This window comes from Engystomops pustulosus, chromosome 7 (assembly GCF_040894005.1).
Source record: "Engystomops pustulosus chromosome 7, aEngPut4.maternal, whole genome shotgun sequence".
In the NCBI taxonomy this organism is placed as follows: domain Eukaryota; kingdom Metazoa; phylum Chordata; class Amphibia; order Anura; family Leptodactylidae; genus Engystomops; species Engystomops pustulosus.
In genome coordinates, this window is record NC_092417.1 from 77,096,630 (window position 1) to 77,122,633 (window position 26,004).

The window sequence follows — 26,004 nt, forward strand, 5'->3', positions numbered from 1 at the left end:
GTATTAAATTAATGCGGAGGCCCCTGGGAACGATATTATTTCTTAGATATGTTTCTAGAGATTGGACCTCCCACCAGCCTCTTAGATGGTCCTTATATGCTTTAGTTAGTTGTCTAAAGGCATTGGTGATGGTGAGATTTTGTGTTGGTGGAGGTAAGTCTTTGTCTGAGAATACTTCTCTAGCTTCTGTCAGCCACTTACTCGTGTCTATTTCCCCTGTGAGAAATCCTGCCATCTCAACTGATCATAAAGTTTGAAATAAATTTTACCTAAGTACAGAAACACACTCGTGAAGTTGATATGTTTATGTTTCAATAAATGACTAAATATAAAAATTCTGCCTGACTAGAAACGTTTAAAAGACAACATAAATTTTATTATTTGCTATTAAAAATGGATGGGACTAGTCCTATCTAGTACACATTGATACTTTTCAGGCATTGGCCAGCGTTGACGGACTAGTGCAGTGGTCCTATCCCCAGGACAGCCCTGTTTAGGGAATTGTATTGCACTGTCCCGGTTTTGCGAGCCACAAGTGGTCTATCATAAAGTGCTTATTTTGATAGCTTTGATAGGCCTGTGTGAAGGTGCTGGTGTTTACCAGTGACCTAATTTCAGATAAATATTGTTAGTTACACCTAACGCGTTTCTGCATCCCCCTATTTTGTGTTGGGATACGTCCTCAGAGGTGCTTAAAAACTGTAAGAGGATGATGATATTCGGTATTAGATCACATCCCTAACATTTCCCCCCACGGCATTGTAGCAGGCCGTCACGCGGCCGCCACATGCCGGGGGTTATATGTGGTTAACCCCGCCCCTTCCCGGGAACCAACGGGGGGCGCGAGTAAAGCCCGGCTCTAAGTTTGTCAAATGCTAATTTGACTTACTGTCCGTTGCGTCCGGGATCGGGATGTCTCCGCTTGTTGGAGCTCCCATTCCGGTATGACGCACGAGACTCGGTCGCACCATTGTGTCGCGTCTCATCGCGCCGCGAGAGTACGTCACAAGGTGTCACGTGATTAATCACATGATCGGAGGATCATGTGCTGGTTACTATGGAGACGAAGCTATGCAGGATTTCTACTTTGTGGCAGGTACTGTGTGGGAAAGAGAAGAACGAGGTAGCACTGGTTGCTATGCGAAGATACCCTAGGACTGGACCAGCTCCTATATGGGATTGTAGGTATTGATTTGATATGGTTTAATCATATGGAAATACACATCAGTCTTATGTGGTTATGGGCATGCATGGTGTGAATCAACCAATGGTCACATGAATTTATGGTAATGAGGACTCATCCCTCAGTATTTATTCAATTCAGATTAAATTAAATCAATCTAAATCGAATTAAATGAAACAGGCAAAGGGTACATAGTCATTTAGACCTTTTGGTTTAGCTGTACCCAAGGTGAATATCCAGCGGGATTCTCTTTGGCAGACCATTTTGTCATAGTCACCCCCTCCAGCACAGGTAAAACATTTTCCATCAAAAAATTTATCTCCTGTAGAAGCACGGGAATCGTCTATTTACTTACCTGCAGTTGCTCCATCCAATATGTTGGCAAAACTATTCGCGAATTGCGAACGAGAATAGGAGAGCATGTCAGAGATATAGTTAACAAACAAGATACCCCTATTGCGAGTCATGTCTGGGAGCATCATCAAGGACGTCCCGAAGTGATCAGTTTCCGGGGCATAGAAAATGTTAACCCTTTAACCAGAGGGGGTGACTATGACAAAATGGTCTGCCAAAGAGAATCCCGCTGGATATTCACCTTGGGTACAGCTAAACCAAAAGGTCTAAATGACTATGTACCCTTTGCCTGTTTCATTTAATTCGATTTAGATTGATTTAATTTAATCTGAATTGAATAAATACTGAGGGATGAGTCCTCATTACCATAAATTCATGTGACCATTGGTTGATTCACACCATAACCACATAAGACTGATGTGTATTTCCATATGATTAAACCATATCAAATCAATACCTACAATCCCATATAGGAGCTGGTCCAGTCCTAGGGTATCTTCGCATAGCAACCAGTGCTACCTCGTTCTTCTCTTTCCCACACAGTACCTGCCACAAAGTAGAAATCCTGCATAGCTTCGTCTCCATAGTAACCAGCACATGATCCTCCGATCATGTGATTAATCACGTGACACCTTGTGACGTACTCTCGCGGCGCGATGAGACGCGACACAATGGTGCGACCGAGTCTCGTGCGTCATACCGGAATGGGAGCTCCAACAAGCGGAGACATCCCGATCCCGGACGCAACGGACAGTAAGTCAAATTAGCATTTGACAAACTTAGAGCCGGGCTTTACTCGCGCCCCCCGTTGGTTCCCGGGAAGGGGCGGGGTTAACCACATATAACCCCCGGCATGTGGCGGCCGCGTGACGGCCTGCTACAATGCCGTGGGGGGAAATGTTAGGGATGTGATCTAATACCGAATATCATCATCCTCTTACAGTTTTTAAGCACCTCTGAGGACGTATCCCAACACAAAATAGGGGGATGCAGAAACGCGTTAGATGTAACTAACAATATTTATCTGAAATTAGGTCACTGGTAAACACCAGCACCTTCACACAGGCCTATCAAAGCTATCAAAATAAGCACTTTATGATAGACCACTTGTGGCTCGCAAAACCGGGACAGTGCAATACAATTCCCTAAACAGGGCTGTCCTGGGGATAGGACCACTGCACTAGTCCGTCAACGCTGGCCAATGCCTGAAAAGTATCAATGTATACTAGATAGGACTAGTCCCATCCATTTTTAATAGCAAATAATAAAATTTATGTTGTCTTTTAAACGTTTCTAGTCAGAATTTTTATATTTAGTCATTTATTGAAACGTAAACATATCAACTTCACGAGTGTGTTTCTGTACTTGAGTAAGTGCATCTGGCCTGGTGGAATATCAACAATAAGAAGGAGGTCCTTCGCTTCAGATTGGCCAAAGTCTTTATCAGACGCCTGGTGTCCTCTACAATACATCAAGTATAGACTCTGTAACCTTCCCACCTGACAGATCCTGACCAGCAATCTGCTAGTTGTATATCTCTGCCTCAGAGGTATCACTGCGCGGCATCAACTATCCTATCAGATCTTCATATTCCCATCTGTCCTATCAGATCTTCATATTCCCATCCTGCCTCCACATCGGGAGAACATCGGGATAGACTCCAGCCCACTGCATTGCCAGTCACGTCCTTAAAGGTCCCATACCTGAAGGGCTGGTCATTTCCATGGAACTTCTGAATCTTCAACTTCAAATTTGAAAAAGAGTAATGAAAGTCTAGAAATGTATTTTTGGAAATATTTCCCCTGACTTCAGCTAACAAAAGTTAGTGAGTGACAAGAGCATTGGCCAAATGCCTGTCACCATAGATGTAGTGCAATGAGCAAAGCCCATATCTGAAGTGAAGGAACCAGTCGCAATAATTTATGGCAAGAAAATTCTGGATTATTCATCCTCGCACATTAGCCAGAGGGATACGTCTTTCTGGGGTCCCATGTAGGAGATGATGAGGATCATAAGTCATGGAACACTCAAGAGAAGATATTGTCCTCTATTCATCGGGAGCTGTGAGCCAATCAGACCAGCGTTACAATACTTCTATGTTATTATTCTAACACGTCTATCACAATGTGCTGCTGCCTACATAAGTCATTACTATAAAAAGGTTCCTGAAGTCTCCAACTTACAAGAGAATGCAAAACCCTGCACTAAGCAGAGGCAAATCTTCAGCTGTTGACACTTGATGTCCTTAGTCATATTTCTGATATCCAGAATAATCGCTACCAGTGGCGTTACTATCGCCGTAGCAACCATAGCAGTGATGCTAATGGCCAGCCCAGGACCTACGACTGAATCATAAATTATGCATGTCGTGTACCTAGGTGGGCCTGGCCCTATTGACCATAGCTGCTGCAGCCGCAATGCTGAGGGGGCTGCCCGTCCCTAAGCCTTCCGCACCTGGCTCCACCTGTGTGTCCAGGCAGCGGGCCGTCCTATCTTCTTCCTGCATGAAGACATGTGACGTCACATGACACATCCCGGCCAGCGCTGAGTGGAGGTCCAGGGCGCCTACTCACAAAGGATATATCTTCTGGCTGCACTAAAAGCCTAAGGCCAGAAGAATCCTCAAAAGCCGCCGATCATGATCATGCTTGATGGCCACGACATCGTCCAGGAGGACTGCAGATCTCCAAGCAATGTCCTTCAAGGATTCCTACCAGAAAGCATCATGTTACTTTCATGCTCAGCCTTCATCCAACCATTTCTACAGTCTTCAGAACAATTCTTTTAAACAATACATTTTCAAAGAACTTTTATAAGGGGGCAAATTGTCCACATGGATCATTGACTCCATGAGATACTGTTGAGTCTCTTTGGTCATGAAGCTCCAGACCAGCTGAGAGACGACTCTACATCAGCTTCTTTAGCTGAGCTCTGTCACGTCTATCAGTTCTACAGAGCAGCCACGTGGTCCTCTCCATCCTCGTCTATAAATCTCTGCAGGATGGACTTCTCTGCCTCCTAAGGCTTCAGCCTTACACAAGGCGGTGCTTCAGCAGGCGACTAAGATCCCTCCCCATAAGTACTGCTTGCTACGTCCCATATGTGTGCTGCCGAACGGACGAAAAAGAAGGAGGAAATTTGCTTACCGAAATTTCCATTTCTTTTAGTCCGTGAGGCAGCACAGCTTTCCCACCCTTAAATGATGAAACGTTATTGCTATATACCATACAAGGGTTGTGTGTGTGCTCCGGCCTTATATAGGTGGAGTCAGCCAAGACACTAATTGTTTAATTGTCTACTACTGCTTGTTAACCTGTTCTCTTCTGAGTTGTACCTAGGGGATAAATCCCATATGTGTGCTGCCTCACGGACTAAAAGAAATGGAAATTTCGGTAAGCAAATTTCCTCCTTTATATGCCCCCCCCCCCAGCATTAGTTATTTTATATGTCCCCCCCCCCAGCATTAGTTATTTTATATACCCCCCCAGCATTAGTTATTTTATATGTCCCGCCCCAGCATTAGTTATTTTATATGTCCCCCCCCAGCATTAGTTATTTTATATGTCCCCCCCCAGCATTAGTTATTTTATATGTCCCCCTCCCCAGCATTAGTTATTTTATATGCCCCCCCCCAGCATTAGTTATTTTATATGCCCCCCCCAGCATTAGTTATTTTATATGTCCCCCCCCCCAGCATTAGTTATTTTATATACCCCCCCAACATTAGTTATTTTATATGTGTCCCCCCCCCCCCCCCCGGCACCATTAGTGCTTGATGCTCCCATAATGAATTATTTCATATACTAGGGCCCCCCGCTGGCACAATGTTTTTACTGCTGTTTTACAAAAATTAAAAAACCCTGTACTTACCTCTGGCTCCCGCGTCTTCTTTCTTCTTGCGGCTGCCGGACAGGAAAAGGTGCGCGGCCGCGTGATGACGGCCACATCGCTCCACCTGCAATAATAGTGCTCGAGCGGACGTTTACGGTCGCATCGAGCACTGTACTGTGACGGGCAGGAGCTTCCTGTCCGGACGGACGGAAACCCCTGCCCGACTGCCGGGGGCCGCATGTGGCCCGCGGGCCGTAGTTTGGGGACCCCTGAACTAAAGGGAAACCAGTAATTTTACACCTACAGTCCAGATTGTTTTGCAGAAGAAAAACAGACTTGTTTACCAGACAAGCAGACAGCTTGACCTTTAGAATGACAGGTGCTGTCTGAAAAGTTGTTTACACTTTCAAATCTTGTTGCCATAGAATATTATGGGGACTCAATGTAGGTCTATGGGAAATGCTTGGCCATTGTTTTTGGGGTGAAATGTAGCCATTCCTCCCCTTGTAGAAGGACAATCTCAGTCCTTAGGTCTTACAGTTAAGAGGAAAAGACTACCAGCCTACCTGAGCAACCAGAAGAAAAAGCTGAGATGGGCATACTCTACCATAGACCCTGGGTTCCTTGTCTGTGACCAGGGTACCATCCTTCTGAAAAAGAGAGAGTCAGCTAGCCCAGGCTTTTCCTCAGTGTAGAACCTTTCTTCTGCCAGAGAGGAGATTGGAGAGGATGTTGACTCTCTGGACTTATTTCCCATTGGGGTGCACCATGCCTTACCATCCCTTCCCGGAGAGCAGCTACACGTGGTGACACCTCGACTGTGCCTGGCAGACCCCGCATAGTTCTGGGGCCACCCCTAACCCGGCCGCTGCAACTGTTTTTGACCAGACACATCTGCAGGTTATGTTCGGTAGCAGCCTTGGAGAGCTATGATAACAGCTGAAGCACAATTCTGGTTGGATACTACAGTACAGCTGTCACTATGATCAGTGTGTAGGGGCTGTGGATCCAGTAAGAAGAAACGCTCACAAAGGTATTGTTACAAAACTCTCCAGGGCAGCTATGTAACACTATCTGCAGTTGAGTATGGTCAAAACTCCTGACAGATTTCCTTAAAATGGGTCCAAGTTTAGTTTCTTAATGAGGCTAAAGTACAATAAAATAAAATGATATAATATTATTAGTTGCGAAGCCTTCATTCCTGTTCCTACAGTGACTGTGATTACCTGGTTGCACTTGTGACATTGGATAAACAATATGTAATTGCCTCAGGGAATCACCGTCCTCAGCAGTAATGTTTTATATCTGTTGCTCTAAGCAAAGCTTTCAATGTGATGTTGATAATCCATTATCACTGAGGTCAGTTGCAGCCAGATAACAAAAAACCTGCTAGGTGAGTATTAGATGTGTTTCATTTTATAACTCATTGGTTACTTGAAATCCAAAATGTAAAGCCATTTCCCATCCACAGGAGAGGAAAGAACTTGCTGACCGGTGATTTAATTCTTGGAACACCCATTTATCACAAGAAATGGAGTTCCATTCCTGAAACGAATAGAGCTGCAGTGCAAGCCTACTTACTGGGGGGAACTCATTAAACTCATTTGAGTAAATTCAAGTCATCCTCACTGTCTACCAAGCCCTGTAGTGCCCACACACCCAGTTGTAAAACTGAAGGAGGACCAGGATAAAAGAAGTCTTCTTATTGTATTATGCCTTGTAATGCCATAGAGACTGATTCACTAGTACTGAAAAAAGATGTCTGGGAGTTGACAATGTGAGCTATAAGTGGCAATAACAGTGTATCCTTTAATTCATTGATCTCCAACGATCGGGCCGTGGAACACCCACTCCCAGGCCGCGGCCAAAAACCCTGCGCTACAATGGAGAAATGACCCCATAGAGTGTAAAGCACTCAAGGTACTCATCCTGCTTTGCCTCTGTTCCCTAGACCAGAAGCCCCTTAACAAACTGCATGGACCTAAAACAGACTGCATGGACCTAAAACAGTTGAACCAAACATTGACATACAGGGGACATACTAAGGGCTTTGCAACTCACTTTAAAGGGGTTATCCGGGTTTTAAAAATTTCTTATGGCTGGGCTGGGGAGGGATATTTAAACATAATAAACATGTACTTACCTCCTCCGGCGCCGCCGATGTCCCGCGCAGCGGTCCCTTCGATCCGTGCCCCTGTTTGTTTACAGGGGCACGGAAGCCGCGCACAAGGAGCTTCCGGTCCGGGATGTGGCCGGCTCCTCCTATCCGTCCCTATCTCTCAGCGTTGTAAGCGCTGAGAGATGGTGTCGGATAGGAGCTTCCAGCCGGCCGGAAGCTCCCTGTGCGCCCCTGTAATGAAACCGGCGCACAGAGAAGACCGGCTGCGGAGCGGGACATCGGCGGTGCCAGACGAGGTAAGTAGATGTTTGTTATGTTTAACTAGCCCACCCCAGCCCGGCCTCAGTTATTTTTAAAACCCGGATAACCCCTTTAATAGGACTGTTCACACAAGTATTTAAGAAGTGTGTGAGCTGCTGTTGTGTCGCATGCCACCCTTTTGTGGCGCAGCTGAGCTGGATTCCATGCAACACAAATTATGGGGCGTGCTGACGGACGGACTGAGCCCCGTATTTAACTTTGATATTGTGTTGCAAAGCCCTAAGTTAAAGATGCACCACAAAAAAGATGGTGAACTCTGTCGGACCCAAGCAAGGAAGCGACACATTAATAATTTCAGGTGAACAAACTAAGTGAATCGCCGCACGCAGCATTATAGAAGGACAATGCACTCTAGTGACCTTGTAAGTAAATGTGCACCACAGACTGAGTTGGAATCTGATTTGATTGTCCTTGCACAGATCCCTTGAAACAGCAGGGGGTGCTGTGCCCCCATTACCTGGTTTATAAAATAATAATAATCTTTATTTATATAGCACCAAGGTATTCCATAGCGCTATACAGATTATTGGGGACATATACAAATAAAATAAGACATTACAGTGTAAAAACCTTTTATGAAATAATAGGAGTAGGGGCCCTTCTTGCAAGAGCATACAGTGTATGCGGAGATGTGACTTCTCACAGTGGCCGGATGTAGGCATGACATACTGGGGCACATTTACTAAGAATAGAGCAAACTGTATGTGCAGTTAGCCTGTGTATAGTACAGAGTGAGCCAGATTCAGGCTTTCTGGCGCATGTTCTGCATGAATCTGGCACCCATTGCACTGCCCCGACAGAGTGCACCACCACCTTTTTTTGGTGCACCTTTAACATAGGATGTGCAACCAAATTCTGTCAGACTTTGGATGTTAACTCTTGTGCACGGTCTGACTGAGCACCGGAACACCGGCTTCAGTGCAGAAATTTGTGTAGCATGAAGACTAGTGCAGCTGCGCCACAAAAGGGTCGCATACCAAACATATGTGGCACGGACACTTCTTAAATACCTGCGCAAGCAGTTTGCACTAGAAAGAACGTGCAAAGTCCAACAGAAAACTGGCGCACGGACCTTAGTAAATTTGCCCCACTGCCTATTGAAATGGCGTATTTGTAGAAAAATGTTCACTACACATAAGCCATTGCGCAGGTCATCTAGAAGGCAGACCACACAGACATGAGGCTTGGGTGCCTCTCACTTCTATTAAATATGTCTGGAGTTGTATGGCAATTCATCATCTGGTTTTGCAGGGAATGGTTCACAATTTAGTGTAGTAAGTGGCCAGAGGTTGTCCACTTCTGTGCCTATCAATGACTCTTCCAGTTTATCTATATCTGTGTTACATAATACTTTAAGCCTCACAAGAGCAATGTACTGTTGATCTGTTGTGAGGTGTAGTATTCATCTCATGATGTCAGTATGTGAACAACATGAGCTCTTGGAAGAAACACAAGATAAATGTCAATCTTTATTCTATGGGTTGATACGATTACGGGGATACCATACTTGAATATTTTTGCTTACGTTTTACCCCACTATATATGTGGGGTTTGTGTTATAATTTAGACTGTTTTTTGCTTTATATGTCTCTTTATATGTTATGGGGTTATGGGCATTTTTATTGAAAAACATTTTTTTTTTTTACTAGTTCCACCATGGGACATGGTGTATTGCAGGGTATTAGCAGCGTCGGCCTATGTACAAGGAATCTGTGCATTCAGGGAATGTAAAAAAAAAAAATTAATTGACCTTGTGTACCTTTCAAGGGTCCGGAATGTCACATGGACTAATGTACATCAGATATAAATTGACAAACTGAAGAGCAGTCTAACAACTAAAAGGGTAATTTCTTGTTATTAACCCTTTGAACACTACAAAGTTTATAGTGGATGCCATTCCACTAGCCTTTGGTGCAATTCACAGTGGTAATGGAACATAAACCACTCATTCCAACCTAAACTAAACACTCCTCAAAAAAAAAACCATAAAACCCATAAACTGGGAAATCCAACTTAAAAAAAGCTTTTCCCTGAGATAAGAGTTGGAAACAATGCAGATTATCTTTCAAGATATCCATCACCACTCAGTCTAGGATGACAAACTGGCATCCTCCTAGCTAAGGAGTACATTTTGTGGTTGTCTATTCCGTGCCAAGAGCAAATACTATTGGGGAAGTAAAACAACCAGTGGTTATTGAAACTATGTCGATCAGGAACTGGAGTTCCTTCTATACACATTCCCAAGGCTTATCAAGGGATTGTAGAAATTAAGCAGTTTTGAAGAAATTACAATGAGAATAATTCATTCATTAAAACAGGCACACCCTGCCAAGCGGATACAGTGGACAGTAGGCAAGTACCATTACAAATTACCAATGCCTGCTCCAGCACTGGGCATTCCAGGGCAAGTGCCAGGGCCCAGAGCTGCTGGGGGTGCACATAAAGCTCTACATAAGGAATCCATGTGGGTGAGGAGGGCTGTATCTAATAGGGGATGAAGGAGACATTGAATAAAATACCCATGAGGAGGCTGTTTGGTATGATAAACTAAGGAATATTTTAGAGAACAGAGACTGGTTTGACACCATGTGACTTCACTGCAAAGGGGCCTAATGAGGCTCTGTCACCCAGGGGCCCACTGAAACCTGGAGCCGACCCTGCAAATGACATCCCTACAGGAATCTCCATGGATTGCTGTAAGTCTTGATTTCTGTTCCTTGCCAGATAATTCTTATCTATCTTTAACAATTGGAGATCTGTCCCCACATCTTGCCACCCAAACTGCAGGACCTACCTTATTCACTGTTGTCACTTGCAATGCATGATAAACTATAAAAATGTACCCCTGAATTTTTCCTGCACTGAAAGCTAATGCTATGAAATGAGTCGGTGGCACATGCTCCCTGCCATATAAGGTGCCATTTCCAGCAGCTCTCAGTCTAAAATGCCCCTTTTCCTGCAGCTTCCCCTTTTCTGTAGCCCCTCCTGATAGTGTTCCCTTTTCTGTTTGTCCAAAAAGAAGGGTCTACAGAAAAGGGCACACTATAATACCCCTACTTCTATAGACCCAAATATCTATAATGTCCCCTGGTCTTTGGCCTCTTCACTATGATGAAAAAACTATACATACTGTATATACCTACTACTATACATACTGTATACACCTACTACTATACATTCTGTATATACCTACTACTATACATTCTGTATATACCTACTACTATACATACTGTATATACATACTACTATACATTCTGTATATACCTACTACTATGCATACTGTATATACCTACTATGCATACTGCATACACTTACTACTATGCATACTGTATATAGATACTACTATACATACTGTATATACATACTATTATACATACTGTATATACCTAAGTATAAGCCGAGCCGCCTAATTATATCACAAGCAAAATGGGAAAACGTATTGATTGCCTAATGAGAGAAAAACAGCCACTACTCATTAATGTAAAGTCCACAGCTGAGCCCCCTTTAATAAAATGTCCACAGCGAAGCCCCCCTTTAATGTAATGTCCACTGCAGAGACCCACTTTAATGTAATGTCCACGGCAGAGCCCTGCTTTAATATAATGTCCACAGTGGAGCCCCCACTTTAATGAAATTTCCACAGCGGAGCCCCCTTTTAATGAAATGTCCTCTGCGGAGCTCCCTTTTAATATAATGTCCACAGCAGAACCCCCCTTTAATGTAATGTCCACTGCAGAGCCTCTCTTTCATGTAATGTCCACAACGGAGCCCCATTTTAATGAAATGTCCACAGCGGAGCCTCTCCTTTAATGTAATGTCTCGTGCAGAGTTCCCTTGTAATTAAATGTCCCCTGCAGTGCCCCCCCTTTCCCCTTCCCCTTTATTGTAATGTCTATAACACACAATGTCCTCACCTTCTGCTTCTTCTCTCCACGGCTCCGTCTTCTTCCCGGCCCGCGAGCACACAACTATGACGTCACCCCGCCGTGACACTGTGTGACGTCATGATTTGTGTGCCGAGGCCGGAAAGAAGACGAAGCCGCTGGAAGAAGAAGCCGAAGGATATTGGGGCAAACATTGTGCCTGATTTCCTGCATGTCCCCCCCCCCCCCATTTCTGTCACATGAAAGCTGGCACGATGCACCAAAATCCCAGCAACGTGGTCCCTGAAAACGTCCGAAAATGCGCCCACGGGACACTTAGTAAATAAGCCCCATTTTGTTTTTTTAACATGCAAATTCACTGGCCGCGGCCCGAGAATGGGTGTTCCTGGGTCGCGGCCACATAGTATTTAACAGAAGGGGGGGCAGCCGCCGGAGGCCACTTTCTCAAGTTGCCTCATGGGTGGTGCACCCCTGGATGTAGGATATAAGTTTGTTCACTTGCATCAATGGATTGATCAACAGCAGACCAGGGTGTTATACACAACCTTGGCAAGGGCTATTATTTTAATATTGGAGAGATCTTTCCTGCATAAACGGTTAAACCTGATAATGGACTACATTCCATAATGTAGAATTTAAAGATAATGTTTAGAGATGAGCGAACATGCTCGTCCGAGCTTGATGCTCGGTCGAGCATTAGGGTACTCGAAACTGCTCGTTGCTCGGACGAATACTTCGCCCGCTCGAGAAAATGGCAGCTCCCGCCGTTTTGCTTTTTGGCGGCCAGAAACAGAGCCAATCACAAGCCAGGAGACTCTGCACTCCACCCAGCATGACGTGGTACCCTTACACGTCGATAGCAGTGGTTGGCTGGCCAGATCAGGTGACCCTGGGATAGACTAGCCGCTGCCCGCGCTGCTCGGATCATTCTGTGTCTGGATGCCGCTAGGGAGAGAGCTGCTGCTGGTCAGGGAAAGCGTTAGGGTGTTCTATTAGCTTACTGTTAGGCAGGAGTGATTCTCAAAGAACCCAACAGCCCTTCTTAGGGCTACAATAACGTTCTACTTTTTTTATTTTAATTTGCATCTAGTACCATTTTGTGAGGAATTAGCAGGGGGACTTGCTACCGTTGTGTTTAGCTCTTAGTGGCACACATATCCATAGCAAAGACCGAAGTGGGAAAATTTAGTAGGGGTTGGATTTCAATTAGGCACTAACTCAGTGTCATCTCATCTGGCATAGTAGTGTGCTTTGATACTTGGCTAGAAAATAGCCATAGGAGAATACAAAGAGCTTACTTACGCCTACAGTAGCGTTCTATATATTTGATTTCTGGTTGATCTGCTGGTGGCTGTACTTTCTGCAGTGCATGTACTAGGCAATTCTGAGCAATTTGTAGTGAGACTTGCGACCGCTGTGTTCTGCGCTTAGTGACGCACATATCCATAGCAAAGACCGAAGTGGGAAAATTTAGTAGGGGTTGGATTTCAATTAGGCACTAACTCAGTGTCATCTCATCTGGCATAGTAGTGTGCTTTGATACTTGGCTAGAAAATAGCCATAGGAGAATACAAAGAGCTTACTTACGCCTACAGTAGCGTTCTATATATTTGATTTCTGGTTGATCTGCTGGTGGCTGTACTTTCTGCAGTGCATGTACTAGCCAATTCTGAGCAATTTGTAGTGAGACTTGCGACCGCTGTGTTCTGCGCTTAGTGACGCACATATCCATAGCAAAGACCGAAGTGGGAAAATTTAGTAGGGGTTGGATTTCAATTAGGCACTAACTCAGTGTCATCTCATCTGGCATAGTAGTGTGCTTTGATACTTGGCTAGAAAATAGCCATAGCAATAGGATAGCATTGTTTGGTTTTAAAAACTCAAAAAAAAAAAAAAACACAAAAAAAAAAAAAACACAAAAAAAAACAAAAAACACAAAAAAAAACAAAAAAAAGTTAAAAAAAAAATAAAGTTATAACTCTCATTTTAAAAATGTTTAACCCGAGGGCTAGGGGTAGAGGACGAGGGCGGGGACGTGGGCGTCCAACTACTGCAGGGGTCAGAGGCCGTGGTCCTGGGCGGGGTGAGACACCACCTGCTGATGAGGGAGCAGGGGAACGCCGCAGAGCTACACTCCCTAGGTTCATGTCTGAAGTTACTGGGACTCGTGGTAGAGCACTGTTGAGGCCAGAACAGTGCGAACAGGTGATGTCGTGGATTGCTGACAATGCTTCGAGCAATTTGTCCACCACCAGTCAGTCTTCCACGCAGTCCACCCATGTCACCGAAATCGGCACTCCTCCAGCTCCTGCACCTCAGCCTCCTCCCCCCCAGTCTGCCCCCTCCCAGGAAAATTTGGCATTTGAACCGGCATACTCTGAGGAACTGTTTTCTGGACCCTTCCCACAGTCACAAACCACTTGTCCGGTTGCTGCTGAGCAATTTTCCGATGCCCAGGTTTTCCACCAGTCACAGTCTGTGGGTGATGATGACCTTCTTGACGTAGTGGAAGTGTGTAAAGAGGTGTCCGACGATGAGGAGACACGGTTGTCAGACAGTGGGGAAGTTGTTGTCAGGGCAGGAAGTCCGAGGGGGGAGCAGACTGAGGGCTCGGAGGATGATGAGGTGACAGACCCAAGCTGGGTTGAGAGGCCGGGTGAACACAGTGCTTCTGAGACGGAGGAGAGTCCTCGACCAGAACAGGTTGGAAGAGGCAGTGGTGGGGCCAGACGGAGAGGCAGGGCCAGAGCTGGTGCATCAGCGCCAAATGTGTCAACTAGTGAAGCTCCCGTGGCGAGGGCTCTTGCGGCGAGGGCTAGATCTTCAGAAGTCTGGAGGTTCTTTAAGGAAACACCGGATGACCGACGGACTGTGGTGTGCAACATTTGCCAAACCAGGCTCAGCAGGGGTTCCACCACTACTAGCTTAACTACCACCAGTATGCGCAGGCATATGAATGCTAAACACCCCACTCAGTGGCAACAAGCCCGTTCACCTCCGGCCGTGCACACCACTGCTCCTTCCCCTGTGTCAGCTGCTAGTCAGCCCCCTGCCCAGGACCCTGCCACCAAAACCCCATCGTCGCCTCCACGATCCTCCACAGCATCCACCAGCGTTCAGCTCTCCATACCCCAGACGCTGGAGCGGAAACGCAAATATAGTGCAACCCACCCGCACGCCCAAGCCCTTAATGTGCACATCTCCAGATTGCTTAGCCTGGAGATGCTGCCCTATAGGCTAGTAGAGACCGAGGCCTTTCGCAACCTCATGGCGGCGGCCGCCCCTCGGTATTCGGTCCCCAGCCGCCACTACTTTTCCCGATGTGCCGTCCCAGCCCTGCACCAGCACGTGTCAGACAACATCATCCGTGCCCTGACCAACGCCGTTTCTGACAAGGTCCACCTGACCACGGACACGTGGACGAGTGCTGCCGGGCAGGGCCACTATATATCGCTGACGGCACATTGGGTTAACTTGGTGGAGGCTGGGACCGAGTCTGACCCTGGGGCTGCTCATATACTGCCGACGCCGAGGATTGCGGGGCCTACCTCGGTCCAGGTGTTTCAGGCCTACTATGCCTCCTCCTCCTCCCACCCCTCCTCCACCTCCTCCTCCGAACTACCATCCGTGGGCACGGCGCCATCAGTCGGTAGCTCTAGGCACAGCAGCAGTGCCGTCGCTAAGCGACAGCAGGCGGTGCTCAAACTGCTGAGCCTAGGCGACAAAAGGCACACCGCCCAAGAGCTATTACAGGGCATCACGGCGCAGACTGATCTGTGGCTGGCACCGCTGAACCTCAAGCCGGGAATGGTTGTGTGTGACAACGGCCGTAACCTGGTGGCGGCTCTGCAACTCGGCAGACTGACACATGTGCCATGCCTGGCCCATGTGTTAAATCTGATAGTTCAGCGTTTCCTCAAGACATACCCCAATCTGTCTGATTTGCTCACGAAGGTGCGCCGCATCTGTGCGCATTTCAGGAAGTCCAGCCCAGATGCTGCCACTCTCAGGGCAGCGCAGCGCCGCCTCCAACTGCCCGCTCACCGACTGTTGTGCGACGTGCCCACGAGGTGGAATTCAACACTGACCATGTTATCCAGAGTTTACCAGCAGCGCAGAGCGATTGTAGACTGCCAGATGTCAACTTCCACCAGAACTGGTAGTCAGGTCAGTCAGCTTCCTCAAGTCTACAATGAGGAGTGGACGTGGATGTCTGATATCTGTCAGGTGCTGAGTAACTTTGAGGAGTCAACACAGATGGTCAGTGGCGATGCCGCCATCATCAGCCTCACCATCCCGCTGCTTGGCCTGTTGAAAAACTCTCTGGTCAGCATGAAGTCGGAAGCTTTGCGCTCGTCACAAGAGACAGGGGAAGAATATTCCCTTGTTGATAGCCAAAGCACCCTCAGGTCTGTTTCTCAGCGCATATCGGAGGAGGTGGAGGAGGATGAGGAGGAAGAGGAGGAGAATGTTGGCGAGACACAAGAGGGGACCATTGTTGAGTCCTTCACTGTTCAGCGTGTATGGGCAGAAGAAGAGGAGTTGGAGGAGTTGGAGGAGGAGGAAATGGACAGTCAGGCCAGTGAGGGGAGTGAATTCTTACGCGTTGGTACTCTGGCGCATATGGCAGATTTCATGCTAGGCTGCCTATCCCGTGGCCCTCGCGTTCAAAGAATTTATTCCAGCACCGATTACTGGGTGTTCACTCTCCTGGACCCACGGTACAAGCAAAATCTTCCCACTCTCATCCCTGCAGAGGAAAGGAGTGTGAGAATGCATGAATACCAGCAGGCCCTGGTGCACAAGCTGAAACAGTATTTCCCTTCTGACAGCGCTAGCGGCAGAGTGCGTAGTTCTGCGGGACAAGTAGCGAGGGAGAGTAGGCGAGCAGGCAGCTTGTCCAGCACTGGCAAGGGTACGCTTTACAAGGCTTTTGCCAGCTTTATGTCACCCCAGCAAGACACTGTCACCTGTCCCCAGTCTCGGCAGAGTAGGGCTGATCTTTACAGAAAGATGGTGAGGGAGTACGTAGCTGACCATACCATCGTCCTAAATGATCACACAGCTCCCTACAACTACTGGGTTTCAAAGCTGGACATGTGGCACGAACTGGCGCTGTACGCCTTGGAGGTTCTTGCCTGCCCTGCCGCTAGCGTCTTGTCCGAGCGGGTTTTCAGTGCAGCTGGTGGCATCATCACCGATAAGCGTACACGCCTGTCGACTGACAGCGCTGACAGGCTGACGCTTATTAAAATGAATAAAGGCTGGATTTCTCAGAATTTCCAATCTCCACCAGGTGAAGGAAGCTCAACCTGAATAATTGATCCACTCCTCCTCCTCCTCATTTTCCTCCTTCTCCTCCTCTTTGTACAGTAAAGCAGAGGAAAATGGCTATTTTTTGACAGGGCCCACTGGCTCTTGCTATAGTACTTCATGCATTTAATTTTTCTGGAGGGCCACCTACCCGGTCCTCTGTTTGAAACAATTTTTGTGAGTGCCACATACAGGCACTCAATCTATTCCATTTTTCTGGAGGGCCACCTACCCGGTCCTCTGTTTTAAAAAATTTTTGGGACTGCCACATACAGGCACTCAATCTATTCCATTTTACTGGAGGGCCACCTACCTGCTCCTCTGGTTTGAAAAATGTTTGGGACTGCCACATACAGGCACTCAATCTATTCCATTTTACTGGAGGGCCACCTACCTGCTCCTCTGGTTTGAAAAATTTTTGGGACTGCCACATACAGGCACTCAATCTATTCCATTTTACTGGAGGGCCACCTACCTGCTCCTCTGGTTTGAAACATTTTTGGGACTGCCACATACAGGCACTCAATCTATTCCATTTTACTGGAGGGCCACCTACCTGCTCCTCTGGTTTGAAAAATGTTTGGGACTGCCACATACAGGCACTCAATCTATTCCATTTTACTGCAGGGCCACCTACCTGCTCCTCTGGTTTGAAACATTTTTGGGACTGCCACATACAGGCACTCAATCTATTCCATTTTACTGGAGGGCCACCTACCTGCTCCTCTGGTTTGAAAAATGTTTGGGACTGCCACATACAGGCACTATCCAAATTAAATTGTCTCCATAGCAGCCTCCACACGTTGTCTCCATTGCTACCTCCAAAAGTCGTCCATATAGCTGCCTCCATACATCGTCCCTTTATCAAACGAGGTGTGTCAGGCAGAAATTTGGGTTGTTTTCATGGATTCCACATCAAAGTTGTTAACTTTGTCGCCACCCTGCTGTGTTATCCACAAAATATACTGGCAAACTTTTACCATTTAGGGATATTATTTCAGCGCTTCTTGCGCATCTGTTTACATTCCCCTCACCCGGCATATCCTAAACTTATAAGAACGCTACTACACTTGATCTTATACAAAAGGTTCTTAGAAGTGCTGTTTGGGGAGTAGCCTAGAGACAGGGGCTTGGATTGGCGAAAGCTCGCCTGGCAGCGGAGCGCCAGCTCCATGCGCATCATGCGCTTCTTGCGCATCTGTTTACATTCCCCTCACCCGCCATATCCTAAACTTATAAGAACGCTACTACACTTGATCTTATACAAAAGGTTCTTAGAAGTGCTGTTTGGGGAGTAGCCTAGAGACAGGGGCTTGGATTGGCGAAAGCTCGCCTGGCAGCGGAGCGCCAGCTCCATGCGCATCATGCGCTTCTTGCGCATCTGTTTACATTCCCCTCACCCGCCATATCCTAAACTTATAAGAACGCTACTACACTTGATCTTATACAAAAGGTTCTTAGAAGTGCTGTTTGGGGAGTAGCCTAGAGACAGGGGCTTGGATTGGCGAAAGCTCGCCTGGCAGCGGAGCGCCAGCTCCATGCGCATCATGCGCTTCTTGCGCATCTGTTTACATTCCCCTCACCCGCCATATCCTAAACTTATAAGAACGCTACTACACTTGATCTTATACAAAAGGTTCTTAGAAGTGCTGTTTGGGGAGTAGCCTAGAGACAGGGGCTTGGATTGGCGAAAGCTCGCCTGGCTGCAGAGCGCCAGCTCCATCCCAAGATCCAACTAACATAGTTGCAGCACCTTTAATCTACTACTAGTTCACTGCCTCCATAATAATAATAATAATAATCTTTATTTATATAGCGTCATCATATTCTGTAGCGCTTTACAAATCATAGGAAACAAATACAAATGTAATGTAACAGAGCACAACATTTGTATGGAACAACAGGAGTGAGGTCCCTGCTCGCCAGAGCTTACGGTTTATGAAGATGATGGGGTAACACGAGGTAAAAGAATATTTAATGGTCAAGCCATTCTTCTTAGGGAATAGAAAAAAATATAATAAATGGAATTGCTGTCGCTTGAACCACTCAGCCGTCATCTTATATACCAGGTCCAGGGTGAATGGGACTGCAGAGAAGTCTGGTGCCTGTTGGTTGCTGGATAACAGATGGGAGGACGACACAGGACGGGTTAGTAGAAGAGTTAAAACTTCATGCAGTTAATGAGTGTTATAGGCTTGCCTAAAGAAATGGGTTTTAAGAGCACGTTTGAAACTTTGGAGGTTAGGTATTAGTCTGATAGTCCGGGGCAGAGCATTCCATAGAATTGGTGCAGCTCTAGAGAAGTCTTGGAGACGCGAGTGGGAGGTCCGCACTAGGGTAGAGGTTAATCTAAGATCACTGGCGGATCTAAGAGCACGGGTTGGGCGATAGACTGAGATAAGAGAGGAGAGGTAGGGGGGTGCAGCATTATACAGAGCTTTATGGATGAGGGTTATTATTATTTTAAACTGTATTCGAAAGGAGACTGGCAGCCAGTGCAGCGACTGGCATGAACTGTAAGCATACATGGTCCCCTTATCAAACGAGCTGTGTCAGGCAGAATTTTGGGTTGTTTTCATGGCTTCCATGTTAACTTTGTCGCCACCCTGCTGTGTAATCCACAAAATATACTGGCAAACTTTTATCATGTACCGATATTATTTGAGCGCTTCTTGCTCACCTCCTTTGGTTCCTCTCTGACACCCATTGGTTTGAAGCCTGAGTCCAATTAGGGTATGTCGCCATGCCACTCTCTAGCCTGCTGCCGCTGCCTCTGCATGCCGTCCCCTATAGTGTCAGGGTCAATTATTGGATGTTTTAGATGGTATCTAGCTTCATTCTGTCACTCTGTCATGGCCATGCTGTTGCCCATAATTTTGGCATAATGGTGCGATTAGGCAGCCTCAGAGGCATCCATGCATGCTGCCCCTGCTGTTTCCTGTCCATTTCCGTGGTGTTTCCATCCTTTTCTGAGGTTCCCAGGTGTTTGGCCAAGCTTCCCTGTGCAGAGCCTTGGTCCCCTTGAAAAATGCTCGAGTCTCCCATTGACTTCAATGGGGTTCGTTATTCGAGACGAGCACTCGAGCATCGGGAAAAGTTCGTCTCGAATAACGAGTACCCGAGCATTTTAGTGTTCGCTCATCTCTAATAATGTTCCATCAAAATGAAGCATGGTAACTCTTTAGGAAGGCTATGCTTTATCTGTCTACAACAGAGGAAATATAGCATTAAAATCAAGCATGATAAACTTACTTATAGAGCCATGCACTGTGACTGTGGTAGACACCACACCAAAACCAATATTAATACTTAATACTGTACCAGAGCTAAGCTTACTACATAAAAACAGGACCAGAATCAAGCTTACTACAGAAGCAAAACCATAATTACTACAGAGATACAGGACCAGAACCAAGATTACTACATATATACAGCACCAGAAGGAAACATCAGACAGACAGTCCTATATGGTAGCAAATTATCACAGTCTGATGCTGATGATTAATCTGGTGCTGTATAAGACTGTCTCCATTTAGGTTGCCCTCATAGGATAACAAAGAGTCACAGCACAAGGGATATGCCACAGAATATTGTGAGCTCATAGGTAATACTAGCTCTTTCAGTAAATCTAGTGACCGATGACATATTTGATAACAGAATTTCTCCTTTTCTTCTTCTGGCCACCATGTCAGTTTCTTCCCACCATGACTCATGCCTGGAGATCTAGCAGCACAAAAGTTTTAGCAACTTCCTAACTTAATACTGTTCTGCTCACAGTAGCCAATATAGGAACAGTGCCCCCACAATAGCTAATATAGTAACTTGGGCCTCAAAGTAGCCAATATAGTCACAAGGGCCGTACAGTACATTCTTAGAAGCCACAGTGTCTCCTACAGCAGCCAATAGTTAAAGTGTTCCCCACAGAAGCCAAAAGCCCCAGTGTCCCCCAAGTCCTGTTTCCCCCTACATAAGCCAAGTCCCAGTACATCAGTAGCTACAACAGTGGCCATTTGTCATATTGCCTCCCCCCCCCCCAATAGCCATTACTCATTTCACCCCACACCCACAGTAATTATTAAGCATACACCCCCACTCTAGCCTATAGGTCCCACCAACCTCCCCCCAAATAGTGAAAGTACACCCATAAATAAAGGAAAAAAATAAAATACCTACCTCTTTCCACTCTTCTCTCTGCTCCAGAGCTGTGTTGCAGGTGATGCTTGATGGCATGTCTGCCGGCGCCAGGTCAGGTACAGTCATAGGCCTCAGCAGCTATGCTAGGAGAAGGTGTGTGACAGCCACAGGGTAAGGGGGGTCCGCAGCTGCCACACTTCATAATAACAGCATCTGCCCCATACACTGGACCCAAGTTGTCTGCACAGCACACAGAGCAAATGCTGTGATTTAGAATAGTGACAGCCACGGACCCTCTTCTCACTGCGGGCCCGGTCACACCCCTGCGTCCTTGGTTGTTATACTCCTATGAGACCTATATATATTTTTCAGGAGGATGTGTATCAGGATTGGTTTATGTATTACTGTTGCGAACCAACACCACAGCTGCAGAAATATTCAAATATTATAAGTCAGGTAAAGTAGACTTGACATTTCATGACTAGACGGCTTTCTGGTTTCACTACTGGGGTCAAAGAGGTTTCATCAGAATGTGACTCTACGATTCAGTCATAGAGGAATGTTGGCTGACCGAAAAATTGTCAGCTGAGTATAATACAATTTTTAAAGATGTGATTATTGTAACTAACCCCTTAACACTGCCCCCCTCATTCAAGTTTGTATTTCCATTTATTACAACAATTCAAAATCTGTAACTTTTGGGAACTTGTTATCTGCAAATTCCTAGTGGCCAATTTAATATCCTATGCAATATGTTCTGGGAACAATTCCAAAGATAGTGTAATAAAAGTCAGGGCCTGTGTTTTCTTACAGGTTTTCAATCAGGTTTATCGTCAGGCGTTTGTGATTATTTCAGGGCTTTTACGCCATTTTTATGGCATAGAAGTCCTGATAAATATCCTCCAAATGGTGAAGTAAAATAAGATGAACTTGAAGATGCATTCATAGATCATCATTTCCATATTGCAGCCTCCTCTCCTCTGGATGCAGATAGAGTTACATGCAATGTTAATGCTTGGAGCTGTCAACACCCCTGTGTGCAGTACAGGCAGACAGGCGCACTGTGATGATGTCATGCCAGCATCAATGACATAATAACCGTTTTTTTTAACAAAGAAAGGGGGAGCATAGAGGGGGCACTAGATAAGAGACGGGGCAACAATAGGAAGGGGTATAACTGGAGGGGGAGGGGGCACAATGTGATTATGGGTACAGAAAGGAGGCCATTATCAGTGGGGTGATAAATTAATGGACTTACTAAGCGGGAGACCAGAAGTAAATGGGGGATTTTATGTGAGGGCCAATAGAATACGAGGTATTATGAGTGAAAAAAAAAATAGCAGCACAATCCAATAGAGAATTAAAGGGGTGCTATCCGATACCCTCCCCGAGAAAAGTAAAAAATACCTTATACACAGAAAATAGGTGGATATACAGTGAAAATGGGGTATCATGGGGGCTAAAGAAAGGGGCAAGTAGTATTATACGGAGAACCTAAAATGAAGGGCAATTTTTGTGAGATTGCAACAGGAAGTAGGTTGTTGGTGGTCCGCATTAGTGAGCATTGTCTAAGGGGGAATGATACAGTATGAGGGAATTGCCATGGGAGAGGAGGTATTAGATAACGGGGGCCACAACAAAAGGGGCATTATACATGTGGGATATTGCAGGAAGGGTACATTATGCTATATGTGGGCCACAAAGTTCTGTACTACTCGGGAATATTAGGGGGTGGGGTAAGGGGAAAAGCCAAGGGTGCAGCTGAGGGTGCCACATCATTCTACATCACAAAAGTTTTGAGGTATGGACTTCTCTGGTGGTTGTATCTCACTAGCTCAATTCCTTGGCCTGCATAGCCTTTAACTATTACAGCACATGTGAGTAAAAGGATAATCACATTAAAGTAAATGTAAATTCTCTGAGGATATGGATGCAGAGCACAAATGTAGTCTTATATACTCCTAAGTGAGACTACTGTCTAAAGGTAGGTCACAGACTACAGTTGAATTACAGGAGCCACTTCATAGATATTAGACAGACGGCCATCACTTTCAGTACCTTACGGAATGAACAGAATGGTTAAAAAAAAACTTACCATAACAGAACTTTTTAATTGGTACTAATTTGGGGTACAAATTACTTTTTTTTACTGCTTTTAACTACATTTGTTTTGGAAGCAAGGAATAAAAAAATGGAAACTATGGCATCGTTTTTTTTATTCTCTTCACATAACATAATTTCCTCTGAGCAATGGCCATTACAGACACACCAAGACCAATTTTATAATAGATGGTTTATTATCTATCTTCTTTACACAATATATAATAACTTATTGGGAAAAGGGTGATTTTTTGCTTTTATTTTTTCTAATATTTACAAATTTTTTTTTTTTTTTTAAATGTCTTACTTGGGACCTACACATGTGATACCTTGATTGCTTCTATAATATACTGCATTACTTCTGTAGTGTTTTGTAACTCAGTTTTACAGTCTGGGTCTAATAGGATTCTGTAGTTGGCAGACCTAGTGGCCAATATGATTAGGTCCCACTGCCATGACAATGTGATGATGCTGCTCACACAATTTTGCTGTTGGATCCAGCCTACGATCATTTTCTTGGTTGCTTTACTCTAACAGTACAATAACAGAAAAGGATAGTGCAGATCAGAAAATAGCCTTTCCTAGTTTATTATACTCCTCATCTTTACCGGAAATAAGTTCTTGGTTAATACATCTGGCCGTCCTGGACATATTTCTTTTGACATGTCTGTGGCTTGAAGCCAGACTAGAAGGAAGTACCCAACTTCTAATATCTGAACATGTTCATATCTATTGCTGTCTCTCACGCTTTTCTCTTCCTCTTTCACATGACCGACTTCTAGAAAGCAGATCCCTGACATAATTTTTATTACTCATAATGTACAAGAAGCAGGATGATCGATTCAGTTTTGTTTAGGAGCCATTTAATTGGTCACTGTTCAATTTTACATTTGTCTTTGCCTGTGACCAATATAATTGTCACTGTTGAGGAAACTCAGTGGCAAAGTTACAACAATCATTTCTGCCACAAAATCTAGTGTTCATGTGTCTGTGATCCCTGTCAGATTGCTTGTATGTGCTGCTATAAACCACTATAGACTTTCCCATTATATTTCTGTGCGTGGTAGTAAAGTGTTAACTGCAGGATGGATTCAAGCAATGAGTCCTTTGGTGTGATTAATTATCTATGGGAACAGGGAAGGGGGGTTGACTTGTGCATGGGACTCTTGGACGTTTTCAAGTCTTACATTCCTGAAATTCACCTGCAGGGCCTTATAGTCTCGTCTTCCGCTCTGGGCTCCAATCCATATTTATTAACCAATATGAGTGGTAGAAATGAGCCAAAGAAAACAAAAGGGGGAAGGGATGGGAGACATGCATCACACATTACATGATTTTCTGATTTCCCAGTAAACCAGTACAGAGCAGGTGACAAGTCAAGACAGATTCTAAAAGGGAGCTCTCCATACTCTTCTCTGCACCTGGTGGATTCTTGTTGACCATTGAATAATTTTCTGATCTCATCTCAGAAAAATGATGCTAGTAGAAGCTACATTGTACTGCAAAGACCAAAGCTTGCACCAAACAGGTCTACATTGCTTATTGTCCTGTACATTACAAATTTGCATTATACTACATGTTATGGCGCTTTCACAGACAGCTGGTCAGGTGAGCAAGTATACCTACAAGTGCTTGCTCCTGTACAGGGCTGTTTCTACCACAAAGTGGAATATGTGACCACCGTATTGCCATCAATTCAGAGCAGTTTGGAGGGAACACCTGTGATCTCCACCTGCTCCAAATTATTAATTAATCAATAGCATCCTTTAAGATAATGATATTGATAACAAGAGCATTGCACAGAACTAGGAGCTCTTTGGTGTCGCAGTGCAATCAGTCCATTATGCTGATGATGTCATTAGCAGATCCAGGAGTCAGCAGTTAGAGACTGGATGGCATGCTACCTAATAACTTGCTATCGAAACAAAGTGGCCCTTTTATAACATCATAAATAACATTATAATTAGGGTGCATGGCCAGCTAATGGTGGAGTAGGATGCACACAGACCGAGCTCCAGCACCACCCGCAAGAATACTGCTGCTCCTCTTATCTCTCTGTGCTTATGAGATCCCGGTCCAGGAAACAGGCACAATGGGCACCCGACTCCAATGGCATTAAAAGCTTTCTGCGCAGCTCTCGAGCGGATCCCTGTGTGTCCCCTAGTACCGATATGGTGTCACCACGTGCGCCGGCCTCCCCTTCCATCAGCCAGGACCTGGTCATGCTACCTTCCTCTCTAGTACCTTCAGTTGCCTTCGAGGGTGCCTCATCGGCTAGCCAGCCTTCCCCCAGTGCTCCAGTGACTGATACTGGAAAGAACATCTGCAAGCCATCCTGACCCACCAGGGCCTGTAGGGCCTTATTAAGCGCATAGAGGACTCGCACTAAAAGGTGGTGGAGGAGGTAAAGTGGAATGTGGCTCACATTCTGCGGAGAGTTGAGGACTTGGAACATGCCTTGGAGGCTGCTACAGCCCTTATAGATGAACACCAACTTGTCTTCCAAGAGCACAAAGCACAGTTGCTCACTATACACGCGCACCTGGAGGACATTGAAAATCGCCTTAGGCTAAACAATATGCGGCCTGTCTGAGGATATACCCCCCAGGACGTGGACTCTGTGGTCACTCAGCTCTTCCAGGAGCTCCTGGGTTCTTCCGCTAAACATAGATTGGAAATGGACAGGGTGCACTGGGCCCAGAAACATCGAAAAAGGAGGCCATCCTGAGGGTTGCCAGAGATAAGCAGGTGATATACGCACCTTG